Source organism: Acomys russatus, chromosome 26 (genome assembly GCF_903995435.1).
Source record: "Acomys russatus chromosome 26, mAcoRus1.1, whole genome shotgun sequence".
Taxonomy (NCBI): Eukaryota; Metazoa; Chordata; class Mammalia; order Rodentia; family Muridae; genus Acomys; species Acomys russatus.
In genome coordinates, this window is record NC_067162.1 from 47,458,695 (window position 1) to 47,473,272 (window position 14,578).

The 14,578-nt window shown below is 46.9% G+C and overlaps 1 protein-coding gene across 2 annotated transcripts in view; it reads right to left on the bottom strand.

Annotated features, from left to right (window-relative positions):
• The window catches only part of Ankrd11 (ankyrin repeat domain containing 11), a 158,680-nt gene extending 146,118 nt beyond the window's left edge, over positions 1-12,562 (bottom strand). Inside the window, exon 1 of one of the 2 annotated variants that reach the window (XM_051168669.1) lies at positions 12,472-12,562. The gene's annotated coding sequence lies outside the window, so the exon portion shown is untranslated. The remainder of the gene's footprint in view (positions 1-12,471) is intronic. The other variant, XM_051168668.1, reaches the window with a different exon arrangement.
• Between the last annotated feature and the right edge of the window lie 2,016 nt (positions 12,563-14,578).

A 14,578-nucleotide genomic window follows, 5' to 3' on the forward strand; every position in this document is an offset into this window, starting at 1 on the left:
GGAACAGTTCTGAGAAGGTTTGACATAAAAATAACTGAATGCATCCCACAGCCCCTTCAAGCAACGTCAAGCTGCTATATTTACAGTAGTGCCCTCTTACAATCTGAAAGTACTAAATGGGATATCCCAGAAGAAAAAAAAAAAACTTTACATTTTAAAATGTTTAAAATGAGCCGGGCGTGGTGGCGCAGGCCTTTAATCCCAGCACTCGGGAGGGAGAGGCAGGCAGATCGCTGTGAGTTCGAGGGCAGCCTGGTCTACAAAGTGAGTCCAGGACAGCCAAGGCTACACAGAGAAACCCTGTCTCGAAAAACCAAAAAAAAAAAAAAAAAAAAAAGTTTAAAATGGCTCAGCATACCAAGAAGACACTTGATACCCTATGAGCATATACAGGGGGAGGAGGTCCCCCTCAGTCACAGTCATGGGGGAGGGGAGTAAGGGGAAAATGGGAGGGTGGAAGGATTGGGAGGATACAAGGGAGGATAACCATTGAGATGTAATATGAATAAATTAATAAAATAAAAAAAATTTTTTAATAAAAATAAAATAAAATGGCTGCTCAGCAGTTAACACTTGCTACTCTTGCAGGAGGACCTGATTTCGGTTTTCAGCACCCACAAGGGGCTCACAACCACCCCTAACTCCAGTATCATGGGATCCAATGCCCTTTTCTGCCCTCCTTGGATACCAGGTGCACATACATGCACATTCATACATGCAGGTAAAGGCTATTAACCATAAGGTAAATGGTTTTTTAATAAGAAATATACTACTGAGTATAGTGCTCACGCCTTTAATCCCAACACTCTGGAGACAGAAGCAGGCAGACCTCTGTGACTTCCAGGAAGCTTGGTCTACATAGTGAGTTCCAGGGCAGCCAGGGTACACTAATTAAGTAAATTTTAAAAAGATAAAATAAGGGGCTGGAGAGATGACTCAGAGGTTAAGAGCTCTTTCAGAGGCCCTGAGTTCAATTCCCAGCAACCACGTAGTGGCTCACAACCATCTATAATGAGATCTGGTGCCTTCTTCTGGCAGGCAGGCACACATACAGGCAGAACACTATATACATAATAAGTAAATAACCCTTTAAATTTTTTTTAATTAAAAAAAAAAGATAAAATAAGAATAGATACTGCTGTTTCTGCCTGCCTACCCACCTAGGAACTGAAGCATCCTGGGTCTGTCAATCATTTAAGTGTGAACAGTGCTTGTGAACCACACAGCTTCTTTCAGAACTCTTACTTGGCAGAACATAGGGGTGGCACACACTCTTTTAATTCTAGCACTCCGGAGGAAGAGAAAGAGGGAGACATGAGTTAGAGGACAGCCTAATCTACATAGCAAGTTCCAGGCCAGTTAAGGCTACATAGTGAGAAGTGTCTCAACAGACACTTAGCAATTCCCAGTCCCCCAAAAGTGATTCTAGCCATCCAAACATACCAAAGAGCCATAATGTACTGCTGCCATTTGGTGAAAAGAGAAATCAGAAAGCACAAAGCAAACACAGAGTTCAATACTATGCAATGTTTCAATACTGTCCATGGCTTCGGGTATCCAACAGGCATCTTGGACCCTCTCCCTCCCTGTACTTATGCTAAGAAAGACTCATCACTGTGAGAGACACCCACCAAAGCAGACTCCAAAGGTACAGGTTCTCACTTTAGCCCTGCACAAAGGTGACAGCAGAACAAAGTCCGCGGTCAGAGTAAGAGCTGGTTCCCCCTGACCTGAGGTGACGCAAGAACAATGTCCACTGTCAAATCTGCCCTGGATTAAATGCATTAAATGTTTCTTACGTAAAATATTATGTCCTGCCAGGAGTTAACATTTTCTTAGACTTATATAAGCTTTTTTTTTTAAAGTGGACTTTCAAAGACCAATCTCTTTCTAGCAAATATTCATTAAATTACCTATGTACTGACAAGAACGAGTAGGGAAAAAAAAAAAATACAAGAGGCAGAAAACCAAACCAAACCCAAGGTGAATCCACCCCAGATCTGAACACACCAGGTCTCTACTCTTCCTTTAGGGCCTCAAGCTCCTGCAACTGCCCAATCTCTAACTCCCTCTCTACTGCCCTGGAGGACATCTTGTACTGACTTATTAAAACGTTCAGACGACAAATACCAAAAGCTTCTAGCGCCCTTCCCACTGTCTTGGACATAAACATAAATAATAGCACCTAATGTTAAAACTTCTGGTAAAATACATGCGAGGCCCTGTCTGCCCACTTTGACACTTCTCTGAGCCAGCTGTCACTTTCCTGAAAAATCTGTCTCCCCTTCTGATGTGAGCTGCCCACTTCTCCCTCCAGAATGGAAACCGCAGGGGACCAGCGCTATCCAAACCTACAGGCCAAGCATCTGCAGACAGAGGAAAGTGTGACACGCAGCAGGCACAGAACAAACAGCACCAAGATACTACTCTATTCCTTTTAGCTTATGCTGAGTAATAAACTGAGGTTTCTCGGCGCTAAAGAGATGGCTGAAGAGTACTGCCTGCTCTTCCAAAGGTCCTGAGTTCAATTCCCAGCAACCACACGGTGTCATGGTGTCTCACAACCATCTGAAATGAGATCTGGTGCCCTCTTCTGGCATGCAGGCATACATGCAGACAAAACACTGTATACTAAATTAATTAACTAATTTATGTTTTTAAAGATATATGTATGTATGTATGTATGTATGTATGTATGTGTGTGTGTGTGTATGTATGTAGTGTTCTGCCTGCATGTACACCTGCAGGCCAGAAGAGGGCATCAGATCACATTACAGATGGTTGTGAACCACCATGTGGGTGCTGGGAATTGAACTCAGGACCTTTGGAAGAGCAGGCGGCACACTTAACCACTGAGCCATCTCTCTAGCCCAACTAATTTATTTTAATTTAATTAAGGTTACTCAACACTTATAGAGGAATAACAAAGAGTATCCAGCTAGTTCCAAAATCAAGTGTCAGCTCACACAAAGAGGGTTTGCCACACAAACCTGAGGACCTTAGGTGAGTCCCCAGAACCTACAGTAGGAGAGAACTGACTCACCACTCTGACCTCACCATACATGCAGCTCACACAAACAGGCACGCACACATAGTAATAAAGTGAAAGGGGACTGATGTCCCTCCTAGCTGCTAGCTTTTAGCTTTTTAGCTTTTAGGATGGAGGACTATAAGCCAGCTGGCAGAAATGAATATATTCTAATGAGATATTTTCACTATCAAACTATTGAAACAATAGACCTTGTGGTGGTTTAAATGAGAAATGTCTTTCATTGGTGCATGAATTTAAACACTCGGTTCTCAGTTGGTGCAGCTGGCTTTTGCTACTCTGTGGGTTCTTCTTTCCTCCACCCTTACCCACCCCTTTCAACCCTCTCGCACTAGGTAAGAGAGGGAAGAAAGGACAGCGAGGAACGCGACCCCTGAATAGAGTCAGGGTTGGGAGGGGCTCGAGTCCCTGGGGGCAAGCCTGATCTTTGCAGGCAGGGCATCTAATTCCTTCTTGCTGTTTCTCCTTTGCTCACCACTACTTAACAAACCACAACCAACAACCAACAACCAACCACCCTGAGCGACAACCACCACCTGCCTGCCTACTGGGACTCTACCGTTGATAATACCCTCTGAAAAGTCCCCTAGAATTCCAAATGTCACACCATTGCAGAAACTATCTGCAGCTGACAAACTCACATCCCTGCTAGAGCACGAGGCAAATCAGTCAGCTGTTGCCCGTATGCCCACACCTGGGATTGAAAGGAAAACATTCCCATAACATTTCTGCGGTTTTTTGTTTGTTTCTAGGCCTCCCCCCCCCCCCCATTCTACATATCCTTTAGCTGGCCAGTTATCTTAGTGGCTTTTTTGTTTTCTTTTGTTTTGTTTTTCGAGACATGGTTTCTCTGTGTGGCTGTGTGGCTTTGGCTGTCCTGGACTTGCTTTGTAGACCAGGCTGCCTCAAATTCACAGCCACCCACCTGCCTCTGCCTTTAATCTGCTGGGATTAAACGTGTGCCACCACGCCCGGCTGTAACTTCTTATACATTAAGAGCACTGGCTATTCTTCCAAAGATCTGAATTCAATTCCCAGTACCCACATGGTGGCTCACAACTATCTGTAACTGTAGTCCCATGGGATCTGATACCCTCTCCTGGTGTGCAAATGTACATGCACACAAAAGGCCCATATACATAAATAAATCTTTATATGTAACTGTATTAAGTCTGTGCACCAATGTGTGCCTGGTGCCTAGACACATGTCTGTGGAGAGACCAGAGAGGGGCTCAGATCCCCTTGACCTGGAGTTACAGACATTTGTGAGCCACTATGTAGGTGCTGGGAATCAAACATGGGGCCTCTGCAAGAGCAACTGGTGTTGTTACCTCCAGTGATAATTTTTTTAAGTTAACTCTGTCAAAAGATTTGCTTTGGGTTTTGTTTTTTAAGGTTTTTTATTTCCTGTTCTACAGGATGTAAAACCCACATTTAGAACCACGGTGAAGACCGCTGGGTGTGCAGCTCAGGGGTACAGCACTTGCATAGCATGCACAAGGCCCTAGGCTACTAAGAAATGCAATGGAAAACTAATAACTTCTTTGGGGGGAGGGGAGGAGACAGCCTGGCTGTCCTGGGGCTCACTCTGCAGACCAAGCTGGCCTCGAATTCAGAGATCCTCCTACCTCTGCCTCCCCAGTGCTGAGATTAAAGGCATGTGCCACCACAGCCACACATAGCTTTTTAAATCAATTGTGTGTGTGTGTGTGTGTGTGTGTAAGTAGCTTGCCTGTATGTATCACTATGCACCACTTGTGTGCCTGGTACCCTCTGAGCCAAAAAGAGGGCATCCAACCTCCTGGCGCTGGAATTATGGGTGCTTGCAAGCCACCACATGGACCCTGGAAATGGAAGTGAGCCCTCTCTAAGAGGGCCGTCTCTCCAGCCCCAATAGTAATAACTTAAGAATAAGAAATGAAGTTCCTCAGTACTTCTCTTCTGCTTCAGGAGAGGGGAAAAAACAGATGCATTTGCTGTATTTTAGATCAAAATCTGATGTCATGGTTATTAAACATTTACAAATTAAATTTCAATGTCACCCTATCCTAGCATGGCCTTTTTCTGAGAAAGGAAGTACAGAGGATGGCCTCTTTATGGAGACCAGGCAAGCTACCATATTAAGCTATGCTCCTCAACCCAAGCTCATTCTTCAAATTTAAGTAAAAGATGAGGGAAAATGTTTTATGTACTTACTTAACCACGAAATTAAAAACCATCAAAATGATCAAATATTAATGTTTTGCTTTTGTTTTCTTAAATAAAAAGCCAACTTTTCTTCATGTACGTAACTGTTTTACAAGCAGAAAAAAATATCTACAGACTTTCAAGGTAACAATTTACTACAATGATGCCAGGACAGGACATGAATGCAACCAATGAAGGGAAATGCCTTGGAAACAGCCCCTCTAGATCCCCATTCTAGAGCACCACAAGCTGGGACTTAGAAAAGTGAAGTCACCAAACAGCCTAGACTGTCAACAAGTTTGTCAGCCTCTGAACAATCTCATAAATTTGTGTTCTTACTAAAAATCCACTTAATTCTGTACTCACGGAACCAGCTATGGATTTCTCAAATCTAGAAATGTGTCTAAATGGCTCAGACCCAGCCAACAGTTCCTTCCTATGGCATGATTAAACCAAACAAGCCTAGCCCACTTACCAAAACCAAGAACTCTCACACAATTTTATTTTATTTTCACAGAGTTTCTCTGTTTTAGTCCTGGCTGACCCGGGCTCACTCTGTGGACCACGCTGGCCCCCAACTCACAGGGATATGCCTGCCTCTGCCTCCCCAAGTGCTAGGATTAAGTTGTGTGCCACCACTGCCAGGCTTTTAATTTTCTTTTCAAAAAACAAACTTCTGTCCTAATGTCTTAGTACACATCTGTAATCCAAGCATTTAGAAAGCTAAGGCAAGACAATCACAAGTTTGAGATCAGCCTAATTACACAGAAACAAGTTTTTATTTATTTTTTATTTTTTTAAGGTTTTTCGAGACAGGGTTTCGCTGTGTAACAATCCTAGCTGTCCTGGACTCACTTTGTAGACCAGGCGGGCCTTGAACTCCCAGCAATCGACCTACCTCTGCTCCCAAGTGTTGGGGTTAAAGGCATGCACCACCATGCCCAGCATCAGAAACAAGATCTTAAATAATTAAAATTTTAAAGAAACTTTTGCTGCAGGATGGTGGTGACACACACCTTTTGATTCTAGCACTTAGGAGGTAGAGGCAGGTGGATCTCTGAGTTCAAAGCTAGCCTGGTCTACAGAGGGCATTCCAAGCCAGCCAAGGCTACATAGAGAAAGCCTGTCTCTAATAGGTAGCCAGGTAGGTAGCATATGGTAGACAGGTGACATATTACAAAAGCTACATCCCAACCATCAGGTCCCTGTTTTAAAATTTAAAAAACGTTAAGTCTATGAGCCCAGGGATGGAGTGATAGTTCATTAGTTAAAAGCACTTACTGCTCTGACAGAGGACCCTAGTTCAGTTCCCAGCACCCACATGGTGGCTCACAACTGTCCATGTTTTTAATTCCTGAAGATATGACATGACACCTTCCTCTGACCTCCATGGGCCCCAGCAATAGCAGAAAGTACACTTAAATACATGCAGACAAAATGTGCATGTACAGATAATAAAAATAATTATGTAATTATATATGTATGTGTACACACACACACATACATGGAGAGACAGATGCATAACACATACACACTTAAGGATGTACATGGCAAAACACACCTGTAATCCCAGTATTTCAGAACTTAAGAGGATCAAGAGGCAGGGGCCCACCTTGAGCTACATGAGACCTGGTTTCAAAAAGAAAGAAACCTAAGCCTAAAAAGGAAAAACAACATACAACTCTACTTTGGTATATTTCCCTTCAAAAAGCTTGGGAAGAGAGGTGTTTGTTTACTTGCTTGTTCTCAAATAGGGCCTAGTCACAGAGGCCCAAGATTCTATAGACCAGGCTGGCCTGCAACTCAAACATCCTCCTACTAAGATTAAAAGTGTTCACCACCACGCAGGGCCCAAAGAGCTTATTTTATAAACTGCTGAAGATTTCCTATGACAGTAAACCACTCATCAAGCTGCCTTTAAGGGAGAAGGTACTCACCACAGGTCAATACTTCCATCCCGTGAGCAACAGCAGCTGACTTCACACACACACAGAGCCTAGCCTTTACCAAGCCACAACACTGGGACTGTACAGGAAGGGTGTGGAAATCAGAGTAGAAACCTTCTTGTAGACTTTTCCTTTGGCCTGAAAGTCTTATTAATATTTCTTTCACAGAAAGCATTTTCTTCCCACAAAAAAGAAAATCTTCCCCTCATTATCGTTCTGTTAATCTGTAACAACCGTGAGCCACGCTCTATACCTCCAGCTAAACTACAAAGGCAAACTTGTATGAAGGAAGACAAACGGGAAAGCAGCTGAAAAGCACATACAATTCCTAGCAATTTCCCCACCAAAGCAATTCCTACACTTCCATATATACTATTTAAAGCGTGATTCCCAACCTTCCTAATGCTGACCCTGTATGACAGTTCCTTATGCTGAGGTGACCCCCAACCACACAATCATTTCTGTTGATCTTCATAACTATAATTTTGCTAACATTAAAAATTGTAATGTGGCCAGGCATGGTGCCGCACGCCTTTGATCCCAGCACTCGGGAGGCAGAGGCAGGTGGATCACTGTGAGTTGGAGGCCAGCCTGGTCTACAAGGCAAGTCAGGACAGCCAAGGCTACACAGAGAAACTCTGTCTCAAAAAACAAAAAAGAAATTTCAGTAACAACCAGACCTAGTATCTCACCACTTGGATAGGTGAGACAGAAGGATCCAGAATTCCAAGGATGCCTGGCTACTACACAAATAAATAAATTTAATTTTAAAAATAAGAACAAAAATTACAAAGACAGTCCTCAGTTACATAGGCAGATCAAAACCAATTTGGGCTATATATAAATCCTGTCCAGCCAGGTGGTGGTGGCATATGCCTTTAATTCCAGTTGGAGGCCAGCCTGGTCTACAGAGCAAGGACTGTTTTAGGACAGCCAGGGCTACAGGGAAACCCTGTTGGGAGGTGGGGAAGACTGACTTAAGGGGGGGGGGGGGGGGACAAAGAGGCGCGGCTAGAGTGGGAGGGCCTAGAGATACAGCTCAATCAGGAAACTGCTTCCACAGCTTGCAATGAGCCCTGGGCTCAATCCCCAGCATAGAATAAACAGGGTGTGACAGTGTACACCAGTTACCCTGGAAGTAGGAAGATTACAAAGTCAAGGTCATTCTCTGCTTAGTACCAGTATACATATACATGAGGCCTTGTCTTTAAAGAAAAAGAAAAAGGGGGCTGGAGAGATGGCCCATCAGTAAACAGCACTAACTGGCTGCTCTTCCAGAGGACAAGGGTGCAATGCTCAGCACCCACATGGCAGCTCACAACCCTAACTCCAGTTCCAGGGGTCAGTATGTCCTTTACACAGATACACACACAGGCAACACACTAAGTACATAAAACAAAATCATTTTATTTAAAACAAGAAGGGAGGGAGGGAAGGAAGATGTTTCATTAAGAGGAAGCAGCACAGAACTAAACACAGGAGGTATTAGTATAAGAATCTAATATGTCATTTATCAGCAGACAAGCACATCAAAATGTCAAAGCCATGGAACCAAGAATCTCAACAGAAGCTTGTCACAGAATATGGGCTGGGTTGTATCTTTGGGGGGTGGGGCTAGGGTGTGGGTTGTCTGGTTTTTGTGAGCATGTATCTATTTTGTGGGCCTGTGTCATCGAATGCATACAAAGGCAAAGAAAGTCAAAGGGCAACTTGAGGGAACCAGCTGAGACGTAGGATATGGGAACCAAAGTCAGGTCGCCAGGCTCGGTAGCAAGCACTGTGGGTTTTCTGGGACAAATTCTTGAGTACTTCAAGCCAGCCTATAACTTGCTATGTAGCCAACCTGACCCCAGCCCCAAACACACACCAGCTCACAATCATCATTGTGGTACTCATCACACAACAGTATTTTTAGTTCTATTGTACTTTTAAAAAATACTGTCTGAGGGGCTGAGTATATAGCTCAACTTGCCTAATGACTGGGAAGCCCTGGTGGCAGCCTGTGCTATCCTAGCATTAGGTGGTGGGAGGAGGAGAATCTGAATTCCAAGGTGAACTTCTGCTACATAAGAAGTTCAGAGCCGGTGTGGACTGCTTGAGACCTTCAGGGAGGAAAAATTTTGTGTTTAAAAATGAACAACTAGCCGGGTGTGGTGGCCCATGCCTTGCACTCAGGGAGGCAAAGGCCGATCTCTTTGAGTTCGAGGCCAGCCTGGTCTACAAAGCAAGTCCAGGGCTGTTACACAGAAAAACCCTGTCTGAGGGAAAAAAACAAAACAAAAACCAAAAGAAGAAAAATTGAACAGGATATTTAAATGATAATTTTAAAACTCAGAATAGCAAAAACAGACATTTAAATACAAAGCTTAATTCTAGTCTAGCTGAAGAAATGCCACAAATATCCACCAAACAAGACACTTAAGAATAAAAATATCTATAGGAATTAATGAAGTAGTCATTAAAGCAATTCATTTCCTAAGCCTAAGAAGGTTTTCTATGCCAATTATCCAACTGCCCGAGTTCCGGAGCTGAGGACTGACACCCTCTTTCATATAGCTTTAAGACAAAACTGAGAAAGCTGAAGTGGACAGAAATTCCATTTGAAATTCAAATAAAAACACATACTGAAAACATTTCAAGACACTAACTCCCAGTTATTTAAGTTCATTCGATTTTTGTTTGAAGTTATCACAAGGGCCATGTTGAGTCTCGGAGCACTGCCTACACAGCAGTAATAAACTGTCACAGCATGTGGCCAGACATGCACTACATCATCATTTTCACCTATTAACTGGCAAATATCTTGCTATTAAGAGAAACTCATCCATTACACTTACCATTTGAGGGATGAAGGGACTTACATGGGGTAATGGACAGATCAAAACACTTATTTTGGCAACAAATGCAGATTATTCTCTGAACCAGCATTTACTGATGCTTTCTAATTATGTTATTTAATTGATGATGGGCTCACTGCCAATATGCAAAACACCCTCCTCTTATATTTAATGAACATGGTTTTAGTATGTCAAGCCCACTTAGGTATCCAAGGCACACACAGAAAGCTTCTAGAAAAATATTCTTAAATACATACAGCATAGTTTCTTTAACTCTATTTGTAGAAAGTTCTTCTGGTCACTGAATCAACACTGTAATTATAGCTAACATGACAGCCACTAGTCATCAGTAGCCCATCTGGTTTAGTGAGATGAAAGGCTCTGACAGTGCAGCGTGATTAACATGGCTAGTCTAGAGAAAACACCTAACAGAAAATGCAAGTTCGAAGGCTAGCACAGACCTGGAACTGTAAATGAAGAATTCAAAATTACGGAACACTTCAAAGAACTTCTGGTAAGCTTTGCTCTATATTGTTTATCACAAGAAGAAAATAAGAAGAAACATTCCTCAAAGAATCAAGTTGAAGTCAAATTTTGCAGTATCTTTTGGGTTGCTTTTCAAGGAATGCAAGAGGCAGGCACAAAGAGAAAAATGTCATAGCAACTTGGCCTTTGTTCCCTCCCATCCCATTCCATTCAGGACGGCCAGCCTATCACATGAGACCCTGCTCTTCAGCGTGAAACTACAGAAAGGAGAACAACAGCTGAATGGAGTGTGGGGGAGGAAACACCAGCTACGCGGGGATCCAATTCAAGGGTCACAACCAAAGTTAAGCAAGGCATCTTTCCGTTTTAAGTACAGCTGCAAAGTGACATCGGAGTATTTGTGCAACTGCTTAAAGAGACACAATAGAACTACAGGTCCTCAGAGCGGCCAATGCTCAAAAAAAGAAATAAAGGACTCAGGGCAGTGCCATTCTCGGAGACTCTGCCATGGAACTACCCAAGCTATCCCACTGACTGGGATCCCACACACCAAAGACAGTAACTGTTTTGATAGCTTTTTACACAACCCCTATAACCTACACCTTTTGCTGAGTTACTATCTCTCCTCACCCCTCACAGAAGATGCAGTAGCCTAAGTAAGATTTTACTTACAATCAACAATTGTGCACTTTTATTCGGTTAAATGGAATGTTAGGGATAGTGTCCAAAGGGCCACAGAAAGCTCACCAACTAAGCAGGAAACCTGATTTTTCTACCATAAAATTTGTAAAACTAGCCAGTTCTCTTAAGTGGGTGTAAAACTTCTCATGGCTGCAGAAACTACTATGAAACATGAGCGCACTAGACACATGTAATCGGGAGATCTCAGAGCATACAGCCTTGCTGAGGACCAGCTTAACCTTCACGAGACTTCCAAAACCCCTCGAAGCTGCTGCTATGTTAGACTAGCTTTCCAGAAACATAAGAAAAACAGAAAACCCTACTGAGGCACCAAAAAGACAAGGCCTCAAGAAAAATTAAGACTCCACACCAAGCCACATACATAGAAACTGAACCGCACATCCGTCTGCGAGGGGGCTGGATCCATGTGGCAGGCCCAGCCCTGCACACACGTACACACACGCGAACGCACACACACACACACACACACACACACACATGCAGCTACCGCCTTGCCAGGGGATGATGAAATGAGGAACGGAAATTAACATTTCAGGCAACGTCTCACATTGTTCCTTGAGGCCAAGGGCTGCTCCTGCAGCCGTCGCCTCCACCGCTTTCCTCCCACTCGCCCCCAGTCCCGCCTTCCCCTCCCCCAGACGCCCCCCGCCGCCCCGCATTCCTGCCCCCACTCGGGCCTGCGCGCCTCCGCACCCCACAGCTCCAGGTCCCCGGCTCGCCCGCCCCCTCCGGCTCGGCTCGCAGCCGGAGGGCCGCCTGCTCTCATTTCAAAACACGATAATAATAGGGACGCTGGGAATAACAACTACCACCAGCCCGGCGACGGCGCCCCTCCCGAGGGTCAGAGGTCGGCGGTCCGCGCCACTGCAGACCCCAGGGACACCCCCCCCGGGGAGCCCGCCGTCGGCTGCCCGGCGTCCAAAGGACCCCCTAACCCACCGTCGCCCCTCGGCCGAGGCCCGCCCGCCCTCGATCCGCCCTCCATCCCCACGGCCTCCCCGGCCCGCCCCGGAGCCCTTCCCCAGCTCCTCACGGCCGCCCGACCGCCGGGACGCCTCGAGGCTGGCCCCGGAGGCCACCTTCAGCCCCTCACGGCCGCTCGCAGGACTCCCCGCGGCCCACCGACCGGCCTCTCGCGGCGCACGGCCCAACCCGGGGCACCCGCGGCGGCGGGCAGCGGAGGAGGCCTGCAGGCCGCAAGGCCGCGGGAACGCCCGACGCCCGCACCGACCACCACCCCCCCGGGGCCCTCGGCGCCTCTCACCCGGCTCCGAGGGCGACGCGGCTCCGCGGCGGAACGGCGGCGGGTCGCGGGCGCTGCCCATGCAGCCCGCGGCCGCGTTTCCCGGGCCGCGCGGCCCGGGCGGGAAGGCGGCGGCGGCGCGCGGGCTGTAGGCTGCGGCGAGCGCGGGGCCGGCGGGATGCAAGCCCGCCCTCTGCGCGCAGAAGCTCACGCGCGGCCGAGGCGCTCGCGCGGACGCTACTGCGGGGGCGTCTGGCCGCGGACTCCGCCGCGGCGCCTCCCCGGCTGAGGCCCTCGGTCCATCGCGCTCTGTCGCGGGCGGCCTCTGGCTCCAGGACCCAGCGGTGGCTGCGGCGGGCGCCGGCCGCATGAGAGGCTCCCGCCCATTGGCTCGCCGTATCCGCCACCGCCATTGGCCCGCCCCGCGGAGCGGCAGGGGCCGTTCACGTCACGTCGGAGAGGAAATGCGATGGCGGGGTGAAAGGGCGCAGACGGCCTGACGGCTTCCGTAGCAGGTATGAGGCGGGACCAGGAAGAGGTCCCGGGAAGATGTGCAGCCGTTGCAGCTGGGACGCGGGCCGAGAGGGCGACTAGATTGGCTGTCCTCCTGCCGAGAGGGTGGGTCTTACGCTACGGGCTACGCCGATTGGCCGTACTCAGTTCCGGAAGTGATGAGAACGCGGTCTAGACACAAGGTTGTTGTTGAAGGAGCCGGAAGGTTGGCTAGGTACCGTACTGCCCGCCCTTGTGTTGCGGCTCGCGGTCGCACGTTGCCTGCCAGTCTGGTTTTTGTGATCTTCGGGAGAACGTGGCTCCAGCCGGCAAGAGGCTCTCGGGGTGCCAGGACAGCTGGGTGGCTGCGAAGGTGGCTCTGGTCCCGGAGGCGTTCACGGACGGTTCTTTCCACTGAGCCCCGAGAGCCACAATCGCCACCGGGATGTCGTGGGCTCAGGAGGCTGCCCTAAGGTTTCCTGAGACCTCGCTCTTCGACCGCCGCCCTCTCCCACCCCCCGCCCCCCAGCTCAAGAAACTTCGCCGCAAAAGTTCATGAAAAAACGAACCTCAGAGTTAGGTAGTCGTGTAGTCAATGTGCCTTACCGTTTAAGTTTACAGAACGCGGGAACGTTTAGTGATGACCTGTGTCGTAGTGGTTTGGTTTGCAAAAATTCAAAGCACGGGGCTATAATCCCAGCGCTGCAGTGACTGAGGCAGGAGGATCCGAAGCTCAAGGTACGTTGTTGCGTACATTTCGAGTTCGAGACCAGTCTTGAGTTCCATGGAAATGCGTAAAGTAACCGTGGCAAATCGGTGTGGTGGTATATGCTTTTAATCCCAGCCCTCAGGCAGAGGCAGGCTGGCTCTCTGAGTTCCGGGCCAGCGAGGGCCAAACAGTGAGAGCCTATTTCAAAAAATAAAATAACAACCAGAGCTGGAGAGATGGCTCAGCGGCTGCCCTTCCAGAGAACCAGTTTGTTTCTCAGCACCCACCTTGGACAGCTTCACACCGCCGGTAACTCCCAACTCCAGAGGAACCTGACATCCTTTTCTGACTTTTCAGGAACTCACTCACACACATGTGGACTATTCACACATATAGAGTACACATAAATCCTTTTTTTTTTTTTTTTTAAAGTAATTGGAGGCTGGAGAAATGATTTGTCAGTCAAGAGCACAAACTGGCCGCTCTCCCAGAGAATCTCTGTTCTGTTCCCATCCAGAGTTCCAGTTCTAAAGGATCCAACAACACCTTCTTCTAGGGCCTCCCCGAAAATGCACTGGGGTACACACGTATACAGGCAAGACACATATAAATGTAAAAATAAAATCTACTAAAAAATGTTGAAGTAACCAAACCTGCAGTCTCTGTCCTACCTAAGTACACATGTGTATTGGTAAACCAGAAAAGCTAAGTGACCAAAATCAGTATGTATGGTTGTTTGCTTTATTTGTTGAGGACTATTTATTTTGTTGTTATTGGAGTTTTTTGTTTTGCTTTGGTTTGGGTATTTTGTTTGTGGGTTTTTGTTTAGTTTTGGTTTGTTTTTGGTTTTTGGAGACAGGGTTTCTCTGTACCCCTGGCTGTCCTGGGGTACTCATTTTGCAGACCAGGCTGTCCTCAAACTCACAT